This window comes from Puma concolor, chromosome C1 (genome assembly GCF_028749965.1).
Source record: "Puma concolor isolate L17-30 chromosome C1, mPumCon1.1.hap2, whole genome shotgun sequence".
NCBI classification, from domain to species: domain Eukaryota; kingdom Metazoa; phylum Chordata; class Mammalia; order Carnivora; family Felidae; genus Puma; species Puma concolor.
Window position 1 is genome coordinate 163,495,137 of NC_141674.1, and position 21,045 is coordinate 163,516,181.

Consider the following 21,045-nt stretch of genomic DNA (forward strand, 5'->3'; position numbering starts at 1 on the left):
AAGCAAAGCTTGGGGTTACTACGGGGAGCACACTTTGATTCAGCCCCAAGGAAGGCAAAGAAGGCAAGGAAGACACAGAAGGGGGTTGGTTGTCCCAGGAGTGGGGGTGAATGAGAGCAAGGGAGGAGGGGACAGACACCTGTGTTTCAGGAAAGTCTTGGCAGCGGGGGGCGAGGGACAGGGCTGATAGTGCCCAGGCAAGGGAGCAGCAGCTGTGAGGGGTGGGAGGTGGCGAGCAGGAGGGGACAGGGGTGTGAGACTTTTCTCAGAAGTAGAACACATGGGCAGGACCTGAGGACTTTGACATTGGCACCAAGGGAAAAAGAAAAGTCCCAGATGCAGATGCAGCATTTTCTAACAAGAACACAGTTCCTTTTTTAAGACACGCATCCACCCAATGAGCACGTGTTGAGTTCTTGCCTTGTGTCAGATAGTTGTAGACTCTGGGAATGACATGGAATTCCTGCCCCAAAGGTGCTTTCACTCTGCTAGATGGTGGGTGGGCTGTGTAGACAACAAACAAATAAGCAGGGGGAAAAAAGGATGATTTCCTGTGGTGATAAGTGGTCTTGAAAGATAATTTGTGCTTGGGGGCGGGGGGGTTGTGTGATCAGAGAGGACTCTTCTGAGGAAGTGATATTGGAATTGATATGAAGGAGCCAGTCAGGGAGAAGAGCCAGGTCAAGAACATTCTAGATAATCAAAATTGCCTCTGCAAAAGGCCCTAAATAGGAACACATGGCACATTTGAGGAACAGAAAGAAGACCACTGTGGCATGACGAAGAGTTTTACAACACAAACTTGTTTTCTATTTGCTGCAAGGCCACTGCCTTAGAGTTTCATCTTTGGTTTCTAGACACTCCACACCCCTTTTAGACCCTTCTCTCATCTCTTTTCTGTCTCCCTCCAGACCAGCTGCAGTAAGAAGTGAGACCAGTAGCTATCAATCCCATCTGGGAGTTGCGGAGGGACTAGAACCAGTTCAGTCTTTGTAGAAACCAAATGGGGAGGAAGTCCTGGGGCCAGCCTGGCTCCTTTTTTCAGGTCCATAATTCTTAACCACTTTTGAACCATGAACCCCTTTAGTCACCTGATACAAGCTGTGAAAAAATACAAGTATATGAAAAAATTACCTTATAAACAGCAGATTAGCCTATGAATACAAGTCTTATGACCATTGTATCTTCCATAGAGATATATCCATATATGACAAAATGTAACCATAATGATAATAAAAATACATTTGCACAGTGTTTTTTACTTTCCCCACACATTTCCACTTAACATCCTTTTGTCCCATTGACATCCTTGACACATAGGTAGGAAAGGCATTTGTTGTCCCATTTTGCAGATGAGGACACAGTAATAGAAGGCTAAGCAGCATGTGTGCAATAATAGGGCCAGTTGGCTGTAGCTTTGGGACAAGAACCAAGGTCTTGTCACTCCAAGGTCCAGGCTCTCCAAGAACAGGTCATGCAGTGACCATCTTGACTTCTCTTTGACTTCTCTCCCCATGCCCTTACCCCAGGGCCTGGAGACACTCACAGCAAAGACAATCTTTACACATACAACTCGGCCCACATTGCCCTCCTGGTGAGGAATCATATGGATATGATTCTTCCATAGTGATATGGAAGAAGTGATATTTTCTAACACAGGCAAAGAGGCACCGAGTCTGATTATAGAAGTCAAAATTGTGTGGATGGAGGGGAACTTCCCGCTGGGGCTTCCTTTTGGCCAGTTAAACTTAGCGAGTCATTTCCTTTTTCTTCTGAAAACTTACAGCATTTCCTCCTACAGTCCCACAGAAATGAATCTAAAGGAGTGCCACCTCGTGGCCCGGACTCTAAGGATCACCGATTATTTTCCCCTCACCATCCCACCCCCACTCCATGGGGCCACGTTGCTGATCAGAAAATTGGACCCATGCCTCTTACTATCTACCAGGTTAAACACCTGGTGTTTAGAACAGTGTCTAAGTATCTGTAACTCTCTCCAACCAGGATTCCTTGGGTCAAAAGGAGGCAATGTGGACCTCCTGAAAGAGAAACAGGTGAAAACCCATCAGCCTGGTTCAGCTCCGGCCTTCATCACCTCCTTGGCAGAAGGGAAAAGAAGTCTCACTACTGTGCCTCACAGAACAGAGAGAATTAGGATATCAGGATAAATGGAAACCCAGTCCAAACGCAGCCCACCTCCCAAATAATGCTTTCTAATGAAAAATAAAATATCCAGATGCAGTAAAAGAAAATATTAGTAAATTCAGCAGCAGTTTTAAAAACCCTGCTTGGGGGCACCTGGCTGGTTCAATTGGTAGGGTGTGTGACTCTTGATCTTGGGGTTGTGAGATGAGCCTCATGTTGGGTGTGATTACTTGAAAATCAATCTTTAAAAAAATTATTTTAATAAAAAGAACCCCAAACCCAGCAAGTCAAAACCACAATGAGATATCACCTCACACTTGTCAGAATGGCTAAAATTAATAACTCAGGCAATAACAGATGTTAGCGAGGATGCAGAGAAAGGGGAATCCTCTTACACTGTTGGTGGGAATGCAAACCAGTACAGCCACCATGGAAAACAATATGGAGGATCCTCAAAAAGTTAAAAATAGAACTACCCTAGGATCCAGCAATTGCACTAGGATTTATTTAGCCAAAGGATACAAAAACACAAATTTGAAGGAGTACATGCACCCTGATGTTTATAGCAGCATTATCGACAATAGCCAAACTATGGTAAGAGCCCAAGTGTCCATTGACTTATGAATGGATAAAGAAGGTATGGTGTATATATACAATGGAATATTACTCAGCCATCAGAAAGAATGAAATCTTGCCATTGCAATGACACGGATGGAGATAGAGTGTATTATGCTAAGTGAAATAAGTCAGAGTAAAACAAATACCATATGATTTCACTCATAAGTGGAATTTAGGAAATGAAGTAGATGAACATAGAGGAAGGGGGAAAAAGAGAAAGGGAAGCAAACCATAAGAGGCTCTTAATGATAGAGAATAAGCTGAGGGTTGATGCAGGGAGGTCGGTGGGGGATGGGCTAAATGGGTGATGGGAATTAAGGAGGGCACTTATTATGATGAGCACTGGGTATTATATGTAAGTGATGAATCACCAAATTCTACTCCTGAAACCAATATTACACTATATGTTAACTAACTAGAATTTAAACTAAAATTTGGAAAAAGAAAAAAAAAAAAAAAGAAACAAACTCCTGCTCTATGGCAAAAAAAAAAAAAAAAAATAGCATGGTGAAAGAAAAACTTTGCAACATTTATCACAGATACAGGCTAATCTGTAATATTAGGAATATAAAGAGCATTAAAATATTAAGAAAAAGAGGCCAAAATAAAGGCCATCTATGAAAAACCTGCAGCTAACATTATACTCAATGTTAAAAAATAGAGCTTTTCCCCTAAGATCAAGAACAAGACAAGGATATCCACTCTTACCACTTTTATTCAACGTAGTACTAGAAGTCCTAGCCACAGCAATCAGATAAGAAAAAGAAATAAAATGCACCCAAAATGGTTATGGAAGAAGTAAAACTTTCACTATTTGCAGATGACATGATACTGTATATAGACAACCCTATAGACTCCACCAAAAGACTACAAGAACTGATAAATAAATTCAGTAATGTTGCAAGATACAAAATCAATATACAGAAATCTGTTGCATTTCCGTACACTTATAGTGAAATTGCAGAAAGAGAAATTCAGAAAACAATCCCATTTATAATTGCACCAAAAATAATAAAACACTTAGGAATTAACTTAACCAAGGAGGTGAAAGGCCTATATTCTGAAAACTATAAAACACTGATGAAAGAAACTGAAGAGGACACAAACAAATGGAAAGATATCCCACACTCATGGATTGGAAGAACAAATATTGTTAAAATGTCCATACTACCCAAAGCAATTTACAGACTTAATGCAATCCCTTCCTAATACTAACAGAATTTTTCACAGAACTAGAACAAATAATCCTAAAATTTGTATGGAACCACAAAAGACCATTGAATAAACAAAGCAATCTTGAAGAATCAAGCCCAGATATCAAGATATACTACAAAGCTGTAGTAATCAAAACAGTATGGTACTGGCACAAAAATAGACACATAGAGGCACCTGGATGGTTCAGTTAAGTGTCCGGCTCTTGGTTTCAGCTCAGGTCATGATCTCACAATTAGTGGGATTGAGCCCCGCATCGGGCTCCACACTGATAGCACAGTGCCTGCTTGGGATCCTCTCTCACCCTGTCTCCCAATCCGTCCCCTGTGCGTATGTGCTCTCTCTTTCTCTCTCTCAAATAAACTTAAAAAAATAGACACATAGATCAATGAAACAGAGCAGAGAGCCCAGAAATAAACCTACAATTATATGGTTAATTAGTCTTCGACAAAGGAGGGAAAAATATGCAATGGGAAAAAGACAGTCTCTTAAACAAATGGTTCTGGGACAACTGGACAGCCACATGCAAAAGAATGAAACTAACCATTTTCTCACACCCTACACACACACACACACAGACACACACACACACAACAAAACCTCAAAATGGATTATGGAGTTAAATATGAAATATGAAACATGAAACCATAAATATCCTCGGGAGCAGAAGAACTTCTCTGACATCAGCCATAGCAATATTTTTCTAGATATGTCTCCTGAGGTAAGGGAAACAAAAGCAAAAATAAACTATTGGGACTACATCAAAATAAAAAGCTTCTGCACAGCAAAGAAAACAATCAAGAAAACAAAAAGACAGGGACAATACCTGGCTGGCTCAGTTAGTGGAGCATACAACTCTTGATTTGAGGGTTGTAGGTTTGAGCCACCCTGTCCCATTGGGTATAGAGATTACTTAGAAATAAAATCTCTCTTAAAAAAAAAAAAGAACCTGCTGAATGGAAGAAGATATTTCCAAATGACATATCTGAAAAAGAGTTATATCAAAAATATATAAAGAACTTACACAACTCAACACCAAGAAAACAAATAATCCAATAAAAAAATAGAAGACATGAACAGACATTTCTCCAAAGAGAAATAGCCAACAGACACAGGAAAAGGTGCTCAACATCACTCTTCATCAGGGAAATGAAAATCAAAACCACCATGAGATGCCACCTCATACCTGTCAGAATGGCTAACATCAAAAACACAAGAAACAGGGGCACCTGGGTGGCTTAGTTGGTTGAGCGGCCGACTTCAGCTCAGGTCGTGATCTCACGGTTTTGAGTTCAAGCCCCACGTCAGGCTCTGTGCTGACAGCTTGGAGCCTGAAGCCTGTCTCGGATTCTGTGTCTCCCTCTCCCTCCACTCATGCTTTGTCTCACTGTCTCTGAAAAATGAATAAACTTAAAAAAATTTAAAAAACACACACACACAAGAAATAGCAAGTCTTGATAAGGATGTGGAGAAAAAGGAACCACTGTTGGTGGGAATGCAAACAGGCGCAGTTTCTAAGGAAAACAGTACGGAGGTTTCTCAATAAATTAAAAATAGAATTACCATATGATCCACTAATTCTAGGTATTTAAACAAAGAATATTTAAAAAACACTAATTTGAAGGGATACATGCAGCCCTATGTTTACATTGTTACTATTACAGCATTATTTGCAATAGTCAAATTACAAAAGCAGCCCAGTGTCCATCAATAGATGAATGAAGAAAATGTGGTACATATATTCACAATGGAATATTAGTCAGCCATAAAAAAGGATGAAATCTTGCCATTTGCAACAACATGGATGGATCTAGAGGGCATAATTCTAAGTGAAATAAGTCAGAGAAAGACAAATACCACATGATTTCACTTATCTGTGGAACCTAAGAAACAGAGAAAAAAAGAGACAAACCAAAAAACAGACTCATAACTATAGAGAACGAACTGATGGTTACTAGAGGGAAGGTGGGGGGGATGTAGATGAGTCTTAAAAATATGAAAAGATGGGAGGCACCTGACTGGCTCAGTCAGAAGAGCATGTGACTCTTTTTTTTTTTTAATTTTTTTTAACGTTTATTTATTTTTGAGACAGAGAGAGACAGAGCATGAACGGGGGAGGGGCAGAGAGAGAGGGAGACACAGAATCGGAAGCAGGCTCCAGGCTCTGAGCCATCAGCCCAGTGAGCATGTGACTCTTGATCTTGGGGTCATGAGTTTGAGCTCCACATTTGGTGTAGAGATGACTTAAAAAATAAAAAAATTAAAAAAAAGAGATGTATACTTAAAAAAATTTTTTAATAAAAATATGAAAATATATTCAGCTTCTGGGGCACCTGGGTAGCTCAGTTAGTTAAACATCCAACTTCAGCTCAAATCACGATCTCATGGTTTGTGAGTTCGAGCCCTACGTTGGGCTCTGTGCTGACAGAGCCTGCTTTGCATGTTCTGTATCCTTCTCTCTCTGCCCCTCTCTCACTCTCTCTCTCTCTCAAAAGTAAATAAATAAACATTAAAAAAAGATATTCAGCTTCACTCATAATGATATAAAGCATATTAGAGCTACATTGACATATTAGTGTTTATCAAATTATCAAAAATTCAGAAGTTTGGTAATATACTCTGTTGGCAAGGCTGTAAGGAAAAGGGCATTCTCAGCGTGCCTGGCTGACTCAGGCAGTAGGGCATGTGACTCTTGATCTCTTGTGAGTTCAAGCCCCGCATCAGGCATGGAGCCTGCTTAAAAGTAGGGGGATCCTCATAATCATTGGTGGGAGAGCAGAATGGTACAACCTCTAGGGAGAGAATCTGGAAGGCCTAGCAAGACTACCTATGCATTTACCCTTTGATCCAGCAATTCGAATTCCAGGGATTCACCCTGAAAGTGCAGTGCCACAAACCTAAAACAGTATTTTTATAAGGTTCTTCACTGCGAGACATTATTTATAATAACAAAATATTAGAAACAACATAAATGCTGACCCATCAGGATACTAACTGAATAAACTATGAGGAATTCACACAATGGAGTAAATATAAAGCCAAAAAAGGATTGAGGAATATTTCTATGAATTAATATGTGGTGATTTCTAAGATATATTAAGAGAAAAGATAAAGGTGTTCAATACTGTGATATGGCATCTTCCTTTTTTTTTTTAAGTAATCCCTACACCAATTGTGGGGCTCAAACTCATGATCCTGAGATCAAGACTGGCATGCTCTACCAACGGAGCCAGCCAGGCACCCCTATCATGTTACATTTTGCATAAGAAAAAAAACACAGGAAGAATAAACCAGAAACTAATAAAAACATTGCCTATCGTCGATGGGTGGGAATGGAGTGGAAGGAACTTAAGGATGGGGATAAGACTTCTGAATGTACATTTTTATATATAGTTTTGACTTTTAAACCTTATGAAACTTTTGTAACTTTAACCCTGTAAGTTAACCCTGTACATTCAGGGGCACCTGGCCGGCTTAGCTGGTGGAGCATGGGACTCTTGATCTTGGGGTGGGGGTTCGAGCCCCATGTTGAGTGTAGAGATTACTTAAAAAAATAAAATCTTTAAAAAATAAATTGTTTTCGAAGATTTGAAGAAAGCAAACCCTAAAACTAAATGCAAATAGAAACAAAGAAATCTGACTGTATATCAAATTGATAATGGAACCACACACACACACACACACACACACACACACACACACACAGAGTTCATTTCAATGCTTTGTAAATACTGTCCGTGTATACCTTTAGTGGGATCATTCTAAGAACAGACAGAACTGCAAAGAAGTCTTGAATTTTTTTCTTAGAAGGCTTCTTTGAAATGGTATTAGAGTAGTAATTCTGAAACTATTTTGAGTACATTGTAGGATAGAGCAAATGAAATACATTGATGCGATTTGGGAATCAGGGTTCTCACTGTGGAGGAAGAGAGATACAGACATGGAATGGGAATGGAAGGAAGAACTCTATGGAGCTGGATTTGAATTGAAATAAATTTCTTTAAAAACTTTTTTTAGGGGTGCCTGGATGGCTCAGTTGGTTAAGTCTCCGACTTCTGTTCAGGTCATGATCTCATGGTTTGTGAGTTAGCGCCCCGAGTCGGGCTCTGTGCTGACAGCTCAGAGCCTGGAGCCTCCTTCTGATTCTGTGTCTCCCTCTCTCTCTGCCCCTCCCCCACTCGTGTTCTGTCTCTGTCTCTCTCAAAAATAAGCAAACATTAAAAAAATTTTTTTAATTAAAAAATCTTTAAATACAGTTTTTAGCTTTGTCCACTAAAGGGGTCTATTAGCAATGATATTCCAGTTGCACTATTCTAGTGGCCAAAACTTGTTTCTGAATGCCATTCTCCACTAAAAGAAACCTTGGAGAGACGGCTGATTCCAGGTCTGGGGCAGGGAAAGTACAGAGTGAGCCAGAAAGTAAGAAAGTGCACAAAGACTGATGCGAATGTATGGGAAGGAGCTCAGCTTCAAGGAACTTCTACTGACCAAATTTGGGATAATTAGTCTATCAGAAAGAAGTTATTATAGTCGATTATTTCACTCAGGTGGCTGTTGGCAGCCTCAGCAGATTCACATCCAAGATCACTCCTGTGGGCCTCTCCACGCAGCTGCCTCACAGCACAGCAGCCGGCTTCCCTCAGGACAAGTGAGGCAAACAGAGAGCTCCCGAAATGAAAACCACCATCTTTTTATAACCTAATTTCGGGAGTGACATTCTATATCTCCTGCCATGTTCCAGTCTTTAGAAGTGAGTCACTAAGTCTAGCCTGCACTCAAGGGGAGGGAGACAAACAGGATATGAATTCCGGAGCTGGGGACAATTGGGGCCATCCTGGAGGCTGCCTACCAAGTAATCAAACATAATGACATCACCTATAATGGGACAGACTGACATTATATGCCTCCTGAAATAACGGAGTGGTAAATACACAAGGTCACCTATGTAGCATTCCTGGGAAGAAAAGTAAGGGAACAGAGAAATCCAGAACGTGGGACACTCTATAAGAAAATTAGTCCGGGGGCACCTGGCTGGTTCAATTGGCAAGGCATACCACTCTTGATCTGAGGGTCAAGAGTTCAAGCCCCATATTGTATGTAGAGCTTACATGAAAAAACAATTTTATATATATTTTTTCTTTAACGTTTATTATTGGGAGACAGAGACAGAGCATGAGCAGAGGAGGGGCAGAGAGAGAGGGAGACACAGAATCTGAAGCAGGTTCCAGGCTCTGAGCTGTCAGCACAGAGTCCGATGTGGGGCCTGAACTCACAAACCATGAGATCGCGACCTGAGTCGGATGCTTAACTGACTGAGCCACCCAGGCGCCCCAATTTTTTTTTAATTTTAAGAAAATTAGTCTAAATTCAAAAATATCAGGATCATGAAAAAGAAGAAAACGTCAAACTGAGGTTACAGGAGACTAAGGAGAAAAGATAACTCAATGAAATCTGTGATCCTTCAACAGATCCTGATGAAATCAAAAACAGCTATAAAATGCTGTTTCTGAACTAATTAGGGGATTTGGATAAAGACTATACTTTAATGATCAAGTATATGTGAAATTCGTAGGTGTGATCCTGGTGCTGTAGTTATGGAGGCAAATCTAACAGAAACATGCTGACATATTTAGAAGTCAAGTGCCATAAATATCTGCAAGGTAAGCAGTTTAGCAAAAAAGCCAAAAACCGAAAAACCCCAACCCCCTAACAGAAATACCTGTATAAGGGCACATGAGTATTTGCCATATGAAAGATACACTCATGTTCCTTCTCCTACTCTTTCAACTTTCCTCCAGGTTTGAAGTCTTGCACATAAAAGTTTACAAAGGTGGGAGGCACGGGTTGGTTACCAGGACCCTTGGTATTTGCCAGGCCATCCTGGAGATTCCAAGGAACCCATCAGGGCCATAAAGGTCTCTTTGTGGTGCTCAGTGTACATGCTGGGGATTCTGTGAATCAGCCCTCACTCCATCGTGCAGGGTCCAAAGATGATGGGGGGGGGGGGGGAGTCAGACCTGAATTGTAATCCTTGCTCTGTCTCTTCCTGGCTGTGTGTCTTGAGGCAAGTTACTAAATGCCTCTGACCTCATTTGTAAAAAGAGAGATCGGGGCGCCTGGGTGGCGCAGTCGGTTAAGCGTCCGACTTCAGCCAGGTCACGATCTCGCGGTCCGTGAGTTCGAGCCCCGCGTCGGGCTCTGTGCTGACGGCTCAGAGCCTGGAGCCTGTTTCCGATTCTGTGTCTCCCTCTCTCTCTGCCCCTCCCCCGTTCATGCTCTGTCTCTCTCTGTCCCAAAAATAAATAAACGTTGAAAAAAAAAAGAGAGATCAGGACCCCGAGATCAAGAGCCGTATGCTCTTCTGACTGAGCCAGCCGGGTGCCTCCCATCTTTTGTTGTGACGTGCTCAATAAATAATACTTCCCAATCCCACCTCCCAAACTGCCAAATCATTCATTCAACAACCATGCATTGTTACTCCCTGCAAGGGCAAGGGGTATACATGTGAATTCAGTTACTCCAGGGAACTCGTGATCAAACGGGGGGGGGGGGGGGGGGAATACACTGGTAAATTCTAAAAGTGCTAAGGCTGTGACAGAAACACTGGCGTCTGGAGGGGGAGGGACTGCCCCGGAGGTGGGCTTGGTGGCCTGAGTGGGGGATGAGGGAGGAGAGGGAGCCGCACTGAGAGGCCCCAGGGACAAAGGCAGAGAAGACTGGAGGAGAGTCTGGCAGAGTGGACAGGGCCAGGTCAGGACACTGGTTGGCGAGGCCACGGGAGCAGTGTGGGCCCTGGTCTCAGAAGTAATGGGGCGCAGTAGGCCGCGATGTTTGGTTCAGAAAACATAGCAGGGCTCAGCTATCTGAGGTTGGTTTAAAAAATTTTTTTTTCAACGTTTTTTATTTATTTTTGGGACAGAGAGAGACAGAGCATGAACGGGGGAGGGGCAGAGAGAGAGGGAGACACAGAATCGGAAACAGGCTCCAGGCTCCGAGCCATCAGCCCAGAGCCCGACGCGGGGCTCGAACTCACGGACCGCGAGATCGTGACCTGGCTGAAGTCGGCCGCTTAACCGACTGCACCACCCAGGCGCCCCTGAGGTTGGTTTTAAAACACTGGAGGGAGGAGAGTTCTCCAATAAAAAGAAAAAAAATTTTTTAATAAAAAAACACTCGAATTAATAAACAAATAGAAGGAAGTAACAGACCCTAAGCTTTCCCCTGTTGCCCTCCTCCCTGAAGGGGAGGAGGGAGGCACGGATGGGGGACGAGGTCTGGCAATAGGGCCTGCTTCTGTGAAGGGAGAGAGGGACTACCAAAGAGTAAGTAAGGCTCATCTATCACCTGCTATCACCATCTCCTCATCCAGTTTCTGTCCCCACGCACATAAAACTATGAGGTCCACCCACCACCCCATCTCTGCTTTCCAAATCACGTATTTCTGGAATGCATTAATTTTTTTCCCCTTGCTGGGGAGGCACGGAGGCCCCCCACCCTGTGCCAGCACACCAGGCACTGAGAACTCCGGGGTCCCTGCCCCAGCGGGCCCCCCAGGGCCCCGCTGCTGGGCTGAAGGGGTGGCCGAGGCGGCTGGGCGGGAGCGCTGAGCCTGGCTGGGTACGCAGACGCAGAAGGAAGCTTCTCGCCTAATTCCAAATCATTTTTCTAAGAACAAAAACTATGTACAAATGAATATTTCCATCTTTATTTCAAATTCTAGGTTTCAACTGCAATATTAATGCTACTCCACAGTGTAATTTACTTGTAATAATATATCATTATTTCCATTTTACAGTTCTCTTCTTAAAGTAGTAAAGCAAATGTTTAAAACAGCACAAATCCGCAGCCCCACAATTCTCCATTCAGGCTCCGAATTTGTGCTCTCCTTTCAGAATTGCACATAATTGAAAACAATGAAAACCCCCGATGTGCTAAATGCTCTAGTCATTAAAGCATTTTTTTACTTTGGAATAAAAGACGATTCTTGTGGTTATAGTTATTATTTATTTATTTATTTTTAGAAGCCCCAAACAAGCTGCTTCCTGTTCCCAGACTGACATCTGCTGGGGATGTCAGGCTGACCGGCTTCCCGGGCAGGCCCGCAGCCGGCTGCCACTCCTCCCAGCCTTCGGGGGGGCAGGGGACCGCACCAGGCAGCCAGGGCCCACCGGCAGTCCAGGGCCAGAATGGCCTCTGCAGGCCAGTATCCAGGGTCGGCAACCTGCCCCAGGTAGCCAGTTTCTCTCCTGCTTCCAGCAGCTGGGTTAAGTGCCAGAATAGCACTGGCTTGGTCTCCAGTGTTGAATCAGGCAAGAGGCTGGTAGACAGGAGAGAGTTTGGGGGGCAAAATCAGGCACGTGGGCAGGATGATTGTCATCTGCGTGCAAACAGGCCTGCAGACTCTGGAGAAGCCCACGCCGTTTCTTTGCTTTCTCTGGGACGTCTCCATGTGCATCTTTCTTTTTCTTTTTTCTTTTTTGGTACTGGTTCCTTTGCCTTTGATACAACAGCTCCCCTTTAGGCAACCCTGGGAATCGGGAATCAGGCCCTGTAGGGGAGGGTCTCCGTCCTTTGTGAATTAGATTTCAACGCCGTTGGCCTCACGGTTAACAACCAGGAACGAAGCTTCCTTTTCCACCCAGAATGAGGGGCTCCCTGCCTGTTTCCCAATTTGTAGGAAGCCTGGTCTCCTCCCTCTCCTCCACAGTTTAAATCACCGAGCCGGTGGGGGTGGGGACCTGAGGGGCTGGGGCAACAGAGGGTTCTTTTCTCTCTCCTGGAGAGATCTTCCAGCCCCTTTATGATCTGTGTCTCTGGCTCTGAGCTCTGGCTTCTGGCCCCATGAAGGACATTTTCCGTAAGGTGACTTAGGCCCCCTCAAAGTCAGCATCCTGCCCCATCCAGACCTCTAACACACCTCCTACATACCCCGGCCCTGCCCCAGCACCTCCAGTGGGGACTTTGAGCCCTCCCACCCTCCCATATCTGTCCTACATCTGTCCCTTCATGACCACCAACATTTCCTCCCCCCTGCCCGACTTCTTCTACTCCTGCCAAACTGCTCACCTCTACACCAGGATGAAGGCACCCCCAAACCCACTTACACACCTCTAATCAAACCTCATCGTCTACAGAAAAAGCCCAAGGCCCTTGGCCTGACCCAGCCCAGACCCAGCCAAGATTTCCCAAGGCCCAGAGCTGCCCTGGGATGACTTCAGGCAGGATGACAGGGAGGCATTAGAAGATGGGGTGCCGACGTGAGAACAGTGAGTTTGCTTTTCACTCTCATTTCTCAGTGTCAAGGAAAAAGTCCGGTTTGGTGTTAGTCACCTTGTTTGTTCGCTCATTTTATAAACTTTTAACTTAGAATCGTTTTAGATTTCCAGAGAAGTTGCAAGAATATCACACGGAGCTCCTGGACTCCCTGCTCCCAGTTCTCCCACTGTCAACGTTGCCAGGGGAGGCTGTCAACACCTCCCTGTGACTCTCCCTTTCAACAAGAGCCCTTCTGCAGCCACAGCAGGGAGGGTGGGCTGGACGCTAATCACATTGCTTCGTTTGCAATGAATACATTTTCTGTTACCTTTTATGTCCAGCAAGTGATACTACTCACCCACATTCTGAATTCCAAAAAGCTCTGAAGAAAATGAAAGGTTTTTTTTTGTAAGTTTGGAGCCAAAGCTGATTTGAGGCAATCTATAAATAGTCTTTATGCTGCTTGGTGTAAATATTCATACATTTCTCTGCAGAAATATTCATTCATTCTTTGGCCCTCTGGGGATGTTAAGTGATGTTGCATATATGCACTATATCACCTTTTGAAATCAGAAAAAAAAAATGTGAATTCTGGAACACATCTGGCACCGGGGGCTTATCGTGGGCTTACCGTTTACGGTTACGATATAAAGTTTCTTTTGAGGGGCGCCTGGGTGGCTCAGTCGGTTAAGCGGCCGACTTCGGCTCAGGTCACGATCTCGCAGTCCGTGGGTTCGAGCCCCGCGTCGGGCTCTGGGCTGATGGCTCAGAGCCTGGAGCCTGCTTCCGATTCTGTGTCTCCCTCTCTCTCTGCCCCTCCCCTGTTCATGCTCTGTCTCTCTCTGTCTCAAAAATAAATAAAACGTTAAAAAAAAATTTTTTTTTAAATGAAAAAAAAAATAAAGTTTCTTTTGAAAACAAATTTATGTAAAAAGAGCAAGTCATTTCAAGAGAAACAGTAAGTAAATTGTAAGTACAGGTGACCTGTACTTTTAAGTTCCTCTTTCACTTTTTCCTACCTCCTCACAGAAGCATACGACTGGCGCTAAACAGAAAACAAAGAATCTGCAAGGCCTTCAAGATCTGGTCCAAACACCCCAGGTGGTCTTCATCTGTGCTCTGGCCCCACTCTCCCCACCACCCCCCAGCCTTATCTCAGTGCCCTCAACATGCCAGACTTACTCAGGCCTCCAGTCCTCACACAGTCTGTTCCATCCCCTTTCCCCACCTCTTTCCCTGGCAAACTCCCTGCCCTTCTACCAAACTCAGCCCAGATGCCACCTTGTGCAGGACGCCTTTCCTGGTTGCATCCGGTCTTGATTTGGTGCCATCGTGTGTGGTCCCAGGGGACATAGTACCCCGGGGAAGGAAGCAGTCTTAGTTTGACTCCAGTCTGACTCGGCCCCTCTCGGCTGGGTGGTTTGGTCACTTAATTACACTCACCAACATTAATCAGTGGGATCAGTCATGATAGCTGCTATTTGCTACCTACAAATTCATTTCATCCTCACAAGCCTGAGACAGAGAAACTGTTCTGATCTCCATTTAACATACGAAGAACTGAGACCCAGAGAAGTTAAGTTCCTTTCCCAAGGTCACGGTAGGCAGGGGCGGCAGGGATTTCTTCCTCCATCCCTCTTGATCCCCACCATAGAGCAGCTAGAAATGTACTTACATCTCAGGGCTGCCGGGAGGGAAAAATGGGATAAGCTTGGCCAGGTGCTGTGCCTCATTTCACAGGCTACTTCTGGACACTGGGTACCCCAGACACAGGGCACTTACGTCCTTCTGAGGATAGCCCAACCCAAGGGCCTACAAGCTGTTGCTCTTTGCTGCTCCTCTTGGCTTTCTCATCTCCTCACTGGAATCTTCCTGCCCAAGCCCACGCTGGGTGGGGCCTCCCCACAGCTTTATGCTGTAATCAGTATTTACAACTCTGGCCTCTCCCTCTGAGCTCAGCAGAAAAAAATGTGTCTTTTATTTAGCACCCTGCACAGGATCTGAACCAAAAGAGTTTTGTAAAGAAATGCAAAGAAAAAATGATGAAGTAAACGTATGGATGGATAAATGGATGAGCAGATGGACGGATACATGGATGAAATTAACAACGAATGGATGCATTTTTGTCCTTAGAATTTCAAACGCATTTGACATACCATGACTAAAGCAGAATGAAAAATAACATTATCCAGATAACACTCTTAAGCAGATGTACAGAGGCTGAAGAAAAAAGGAAAGAAAACAACCTGTCACATTGCATTGCGCTGTATGTCTGCATTTCTAGTAAAATAATGTGGTAGTAACATTCGACCCTTATGATTCTCACTTGAGATAGGAAGCCGGGAAGGGGACAACTGGCATTTATGATAAAGTTAAGACACTTCGGCTGTCATTGAATAAATGTGGTGGCATAACAACACTGAGAAGTGAATCTGAGAGGGGCGCCTGCGTGGCTCGGTCGGTTGAGTGTCCAACTCTTGGTTTCAGCTCAGGTCATGATCTCGTGGTTCATGGGTTTGAGCCCCACTTAGGCTCTGTGCTGACAGCACGGAGCCTGCTTGGGATTCTCCCTCTCTCCCTGGCTCTCTGCCCCGCCCCCACTCGTGCTGTCTCTGTCTCTCTCAAAATAAATAAATAAACTTAAAAAAAAAAAAAAAAAGCAGATCTGAGGCAAGATCTTGAAAGGGGCCAGGCCACGCAGGCCCAGCTGTGATGACAGCCACCCTTGAGCACATGGAACAACTATGTAGATGACCAAACGTGACCCAAGACAGATGGCCTGCATTTCAAAGGTGACAAAGGGATGCAAAGTCATTGATATTCAATTTCTTAGACTACTGCCCCTTATCTGTTTTCTTCTAACTCTGGCAGTGGAAGGGTAATATATGCATTAATGAGTGCAGTTTTTAAAGGTACAAGTGTCTAATTATGGGATAAGAGGAATTACTTAGCTGCAGAGTGCAGAAAAGTCGTGAGTCCCGGAATGGCACCCTCACACACAGCAGTTTAATTTATATGCTATTTATCTCCTCACTTACACCTGCCAGAAACAATTAGCACTTGGTAATTTGTTGATCTTATCAAGGCCCTGGGATTTGTTATCATAGTTGCCACCAATATAAACACTGTGTGAAATAAACAATTTAGAAATAGCCTGCTATTAAATCATGCCCATTTAACCGGGTTTGAATTTCTTTTAGTCTGGTGGAGTTTTCACATTTTGTCATTTCTCGATCAATATATTAATTTTCCAAAGGATTTTAAGATGCTTTCAGAACCCTATACTATCACAGTGGGAGTCAGGATCCTTTTCAAACGTGCCAGAAATCAGTGCCTGTGGAAACACAAGGGCAACCGTGAAGATACACTCTTCCAAGGTTTTCAAGAAGCCGTCAAGAACAGCAGCCTCCCCACCCCGGCCCCCACCCCCACCCCGCTCGCCCTCAGCTGTCCCTGGGACTCCGGTAACTTGGGGTCAACCGGGATTCCGTCCGTTCCGCCCTCCCCTTCTGCGCCCGCTCCAGAAGGGCTGCCGCTGTGCGGAGGAAAGCGCTCCCCCGCTGTCAGTCGCGCACTGGGGGCCCCGAGCCTTGCTGCGGCACCTCCTCAGCCCCCGGCGTGTTCTCTGTAGGCCACGTGGGATGGCACCTGCAGAGTTTCCCTGAACTGTGCCCCACAAAACTCTTCCGAAGTGACAACAGGTGTGACGGAGGGAAAGGTAGTTTTAGATACGAGCTCCTCTACTCCGTCTCTTCCAATTACATACTCTCCTTCCCCATCTAAGCTGAAAGGGGGTCCGGTGCTCGCTGCCCTAGGGGAGGCTTCTATTAGGATAGAAAACAAAACAACCGGGCTTTCTGGCTTTTGTTATTCAAAACCTAAATCCTTAGGAGAATTCAGCTGATTCTCCAGCAAAGTCTGGATGAATAGAGTGGGATTTACCCCAGCCTGGAAAGTTCTTGAGCCGGAGGGAGGAGAGCAGGAGAGAGAGGAGGGGGAAGGAAAAGAGGACGGTGAGGAGGGGTGAGGAGTTGGAGGGGAAAGAAGGAGGAGGCATCACGGGAAGGGGGAATCTGGAAGAGAAGGGGAGGGAAAGGAGGGGGCTCGTGTCCGTGTGTGTTCAGTAGAGTTCAGGGAGGTGGCTGGGCAGAGCCCAGGGAGGTAGCAAAGGTCAGCGAAGTCACCTAGACCAGAGTTTGCACTCAGAAGCTTTCCAGAACCGGGCACAATGGGTGGAACAGGACTGAGAGGCAACAGGAAGTTCTGTGGACAGGGGAGCTGTGAGAGAGTGTGTCCCTCCCAAGGACAAGGCTTCCCATACCCTGAGTATCACAGGAGGGCCAGCCCAGACCTTGGACCCGGGCTGGGATTTGGGGCATCTGAGTGGTGCCTGGATGCATCAGTGAGTCAGCACCCTCCTGGCCCCTGGAGCTGGGGCACAACCCCAGGGGTGGGAGGCTGGTGAGGCAATTTCCGGAAATTACATAGCTTCTGATACACTTGAGTCTGTGGACTAAGATTTATATCCACATCATATCTTTGGGGGATGCTTATTCACAAAATTAAACACATTTCCTTATTGTTGGACTTCTTAGAGATCTTAAAATGCTAAAAATAATACATTCTGGATCTCAGAGAATGGGATGCAATAGGTCACTTGTGTGCTGGTAAATGATCAATGACCAGCTGAAGGATCAAATCAGGAATTAAAAGCCCTGACTCATAGCATATGCCAATTTCCGTGGTGTAAATACTCTGAGGGGCCATCCCAGCCGTAGAGCTGCCTGGGATGTTTTGCTGAGGTCCTTGATGCTCCCTGACCCCAGTCAGCCTCCACTCTCCACAGATCTTGGTCCAGAGGGCTGTCCACAGTCAACCTCCTACGGGCACATCTCTGCCTTGGAGATGTTTCCCAGGTTGGCTGATCTAAGACTTGTCCTTTTACACATGTGTCATCAGTTTTAATTAAAGGAACCAGTTTCCTGTTCATTATGGTATTCCTACAGCATTGAGTTCTTTTAAGTGATTATACCTCTGCCAAGATCTGTGATGTAGCAGGCATAACATAAAGAATGAATAAAAGGCTGGATCCCAATGGTAGCCAGCCTCCAGGATGGCCACAAATGATTCCTGCGCCCTCGTATTCATGCCCTTGGGGAGGGTTGATCTATGTAATGAAGGGGAGCAAATTTTGCCATCCTAAAATATGTGTCTTTGGCAAAAGGATTATTTTGAGCTAAAGGCAACCAAAACTCAGCAGATTCAGGAAAACCTCTTTACCTCCCCCCCGCTTCAACTGCCTAAATTTATACTGGAAAGGGGGCCTGTTTCAGAGAGACAGCTACTACGAGAGACACCTTCTTACCCAAGAAACTTATCTACATAAAAGGACAGCTGTGTTTTCCAAACTTCTCCTGTGCCTTCCTGTGAATGGCCGTCCTCCGCTTGGTATCTCCAGACTCCGACCCCTTCCCTTACTTAGCTCTGGATGTTCTATAAGCTCCAAACACCTGGCTGACCTTTGGGTCTCATATTTTTATGGGACTCCTGTTTGTTTGAAATTTGTTTTTCTTCTGTTAATCCATCTTATATCAATTATCAGACCAGCCCAAGAACCTAGAAGGGAAGAAGGGAAACATTTTCCACCCCTACAGTAACAAATAGGAAATCTGGGAAATGAGTGTGGGACTTCTTCAGAGGCTAGATCACAAAAGACACTGTGGTTTTTGCCTTGCCCCTTGGGTTGCTGGCTCTGGGGGACAGCAAGCAGCATGAAGACTTTCTAGCAGCTCTGCAAACGAGTCCACGTGATTAGACACTATCTGGCCACAGTTTGCCAGCCGTGGGAGTGCTCTATCCTGGAAGCAGATCCTCTGGGTCCAGTAAGCCTTTATCTGGATGCCTGCAGCCCAGCTGAGCAGCTCCTGGGTCTCTGACCCACAGAAGCTGTGCGAGATAATGAGTGCTTATTGTTGCTTTTATGCTGCTGAGCTTGGATGTACTGTGTGATGCAGATATTTATAACTAGTAGAACACCTAATCAAGAGGAGCTCTACAACTTTTACCAGGGGAGGAAAGATGCATGTGGACATACACAAATTCGTGGAGTCAGCCAGTATATGTATAATCAGATACTGACTATTACCTGGTATGAGAAATGGGAGAGGGGAGGGAAGAGGTTATGCAGTTGAAAAACAAGGAGCCCATCTGGGAAGCTTTCAAGAGGTCGGTTTTGGAAGAAAAGGAGATTTGAAGAAAGGCAGGGCCACATTTTGGTGGCCAGGTCGGTGGGGGAGGCATCTCTCCTTTTTGGAGAGATTAAATCAGTTTCTGAAAAGTTTACACAAGCATTCTTTGCAAAATGTGAATGTCACTTGAAAATCAAGACTATCTCTTTTTTTCTTATTTTTTTTTTAACATTTATTCAGTTTTGAGAGAGAGAGAGAGAGAGAGAGAGAGAGCGCAAGTGGGGGAGGGGCAGAGAGAGAAGGAGACACAGAATCCAAAGCAGGCTCCAGGCTCTGAGCGGTCAGCACAGAGCCCGACGCGGGGCTCGAACTCACGAACTGTGAGATCATGACCTGAGCCGAAGTCAGACACTTAACTGACTGAGCTACCCAGGTGCCCCTGAAAATCAAGACTTTAGGACAATATGAGTCAACCTGTTTTTAGTAAAGTAACTCATAAAATTGTGTGTTTTGCACCTTATAAAAAGTACAAAAAAAAAACTTACCAAGACACACACAAGTTGTTACCAGTTTGTTGTCTCCTACCACTTACATTGTGTGAGACATAACAGAACATTTATTTATTAGTTGGTTTAAATTGCAGAATAAGAAGATCCAGTTCTTGGTGGGTTGGTTTCCATCCTGGAAAAATGGATATAAGCTGAAATAAAGGGAATGATTTCTATTTAGTCGAAAGGAATAAACAAACAAACAAAAGCCCTTCAATCAACCAGAGAAAATTAGTACCTCTTTCCAGTCTATTGTTTTCCATTTTGCTTTGCTTTTTGTTCTTGTTTTCTTTCTTAAAAGGACGTTGAGAGCCATCGTGGAAGTCATGATGATATGGAAACACTGGCTGGAAAAGCATCCTGGTATCTTTTTCTTTTGCCTAATTCTCCTTCAAGATACTAGCTTCAAATGACATAGGGAGTTTGCTTAAATCAAATAGAAAATTAAAGCACACGAGTTAACGAGCTGGAAGAAAAAGTACTATAAAGTAAATAAACAAATATGTAAAAAAGGTACTCAGCCTCACAATAATTAAAGAAAGACAAGCTACAAGGAGATGCAATTTCTAAAACCCTATCAGGTTGGCAAAGATGAAAAAGTTTGATAATACTCAGTAAATGAGAGGAAAGGGGAGTAAGTCAAATCACAGGATAGGGATGGGAATGCAAATTGGCACAATTTCAGAGGGCAATTTGACAACCTCTAGCAAGATGTTAAATGCGCATACCCTTTGACACAGTAATTCCATCCCTGGGTATAAGTACAATTGGAGGATATCCATTGCAGCCTTGTTGGAAATCATTAAAAAAATGGAAATAGCAATGTGCACAATCGAGAGTGGCTAAATCACAAGTGATAACAAAGGCAGGGAGTGCTTGCTTGTTTTGGGATCAGCACTGTTCTAAGAGTGCTACTATGTGCAGTCACGTGATCTCGTAAGAACCCTGAGACTCCATTCTCTTCCTATCATGGTACAACCATGCCATACGAACACCATCCTGCCATCCAGATCGCAGGGGGAGGTCCACCTGTGCTGACACAAAGGCCACTTATGCAATAGAAGGGATAACAGGCAATT

The 21,045-nt window shown here is 44.4% G+C and overlaps 1 long non-coding RNA gene across 1 annotated transcript in view; it reads right to left on the bottom strand.

The window, feature by feature from the left end:
* The window catches only part of LOC147578538 (uncharacterized), a 36,593-nt gene extending 20,754 nt beyond the window's left edge, over positions 1-15,839 (bottom strand). Inside the window, exon 1 of the long non-coding RNA XR_015255325.1 lies at positions 14,906-15,839. This is a non-coding gene — a long non-coding RNA (uncharacterized LOC147578538). The remainder of the gene's footprint in view (positions 1-14,905) is intronic.
* Positions 15,840-21,045: the final 5,206 nt, after the last annotated feature.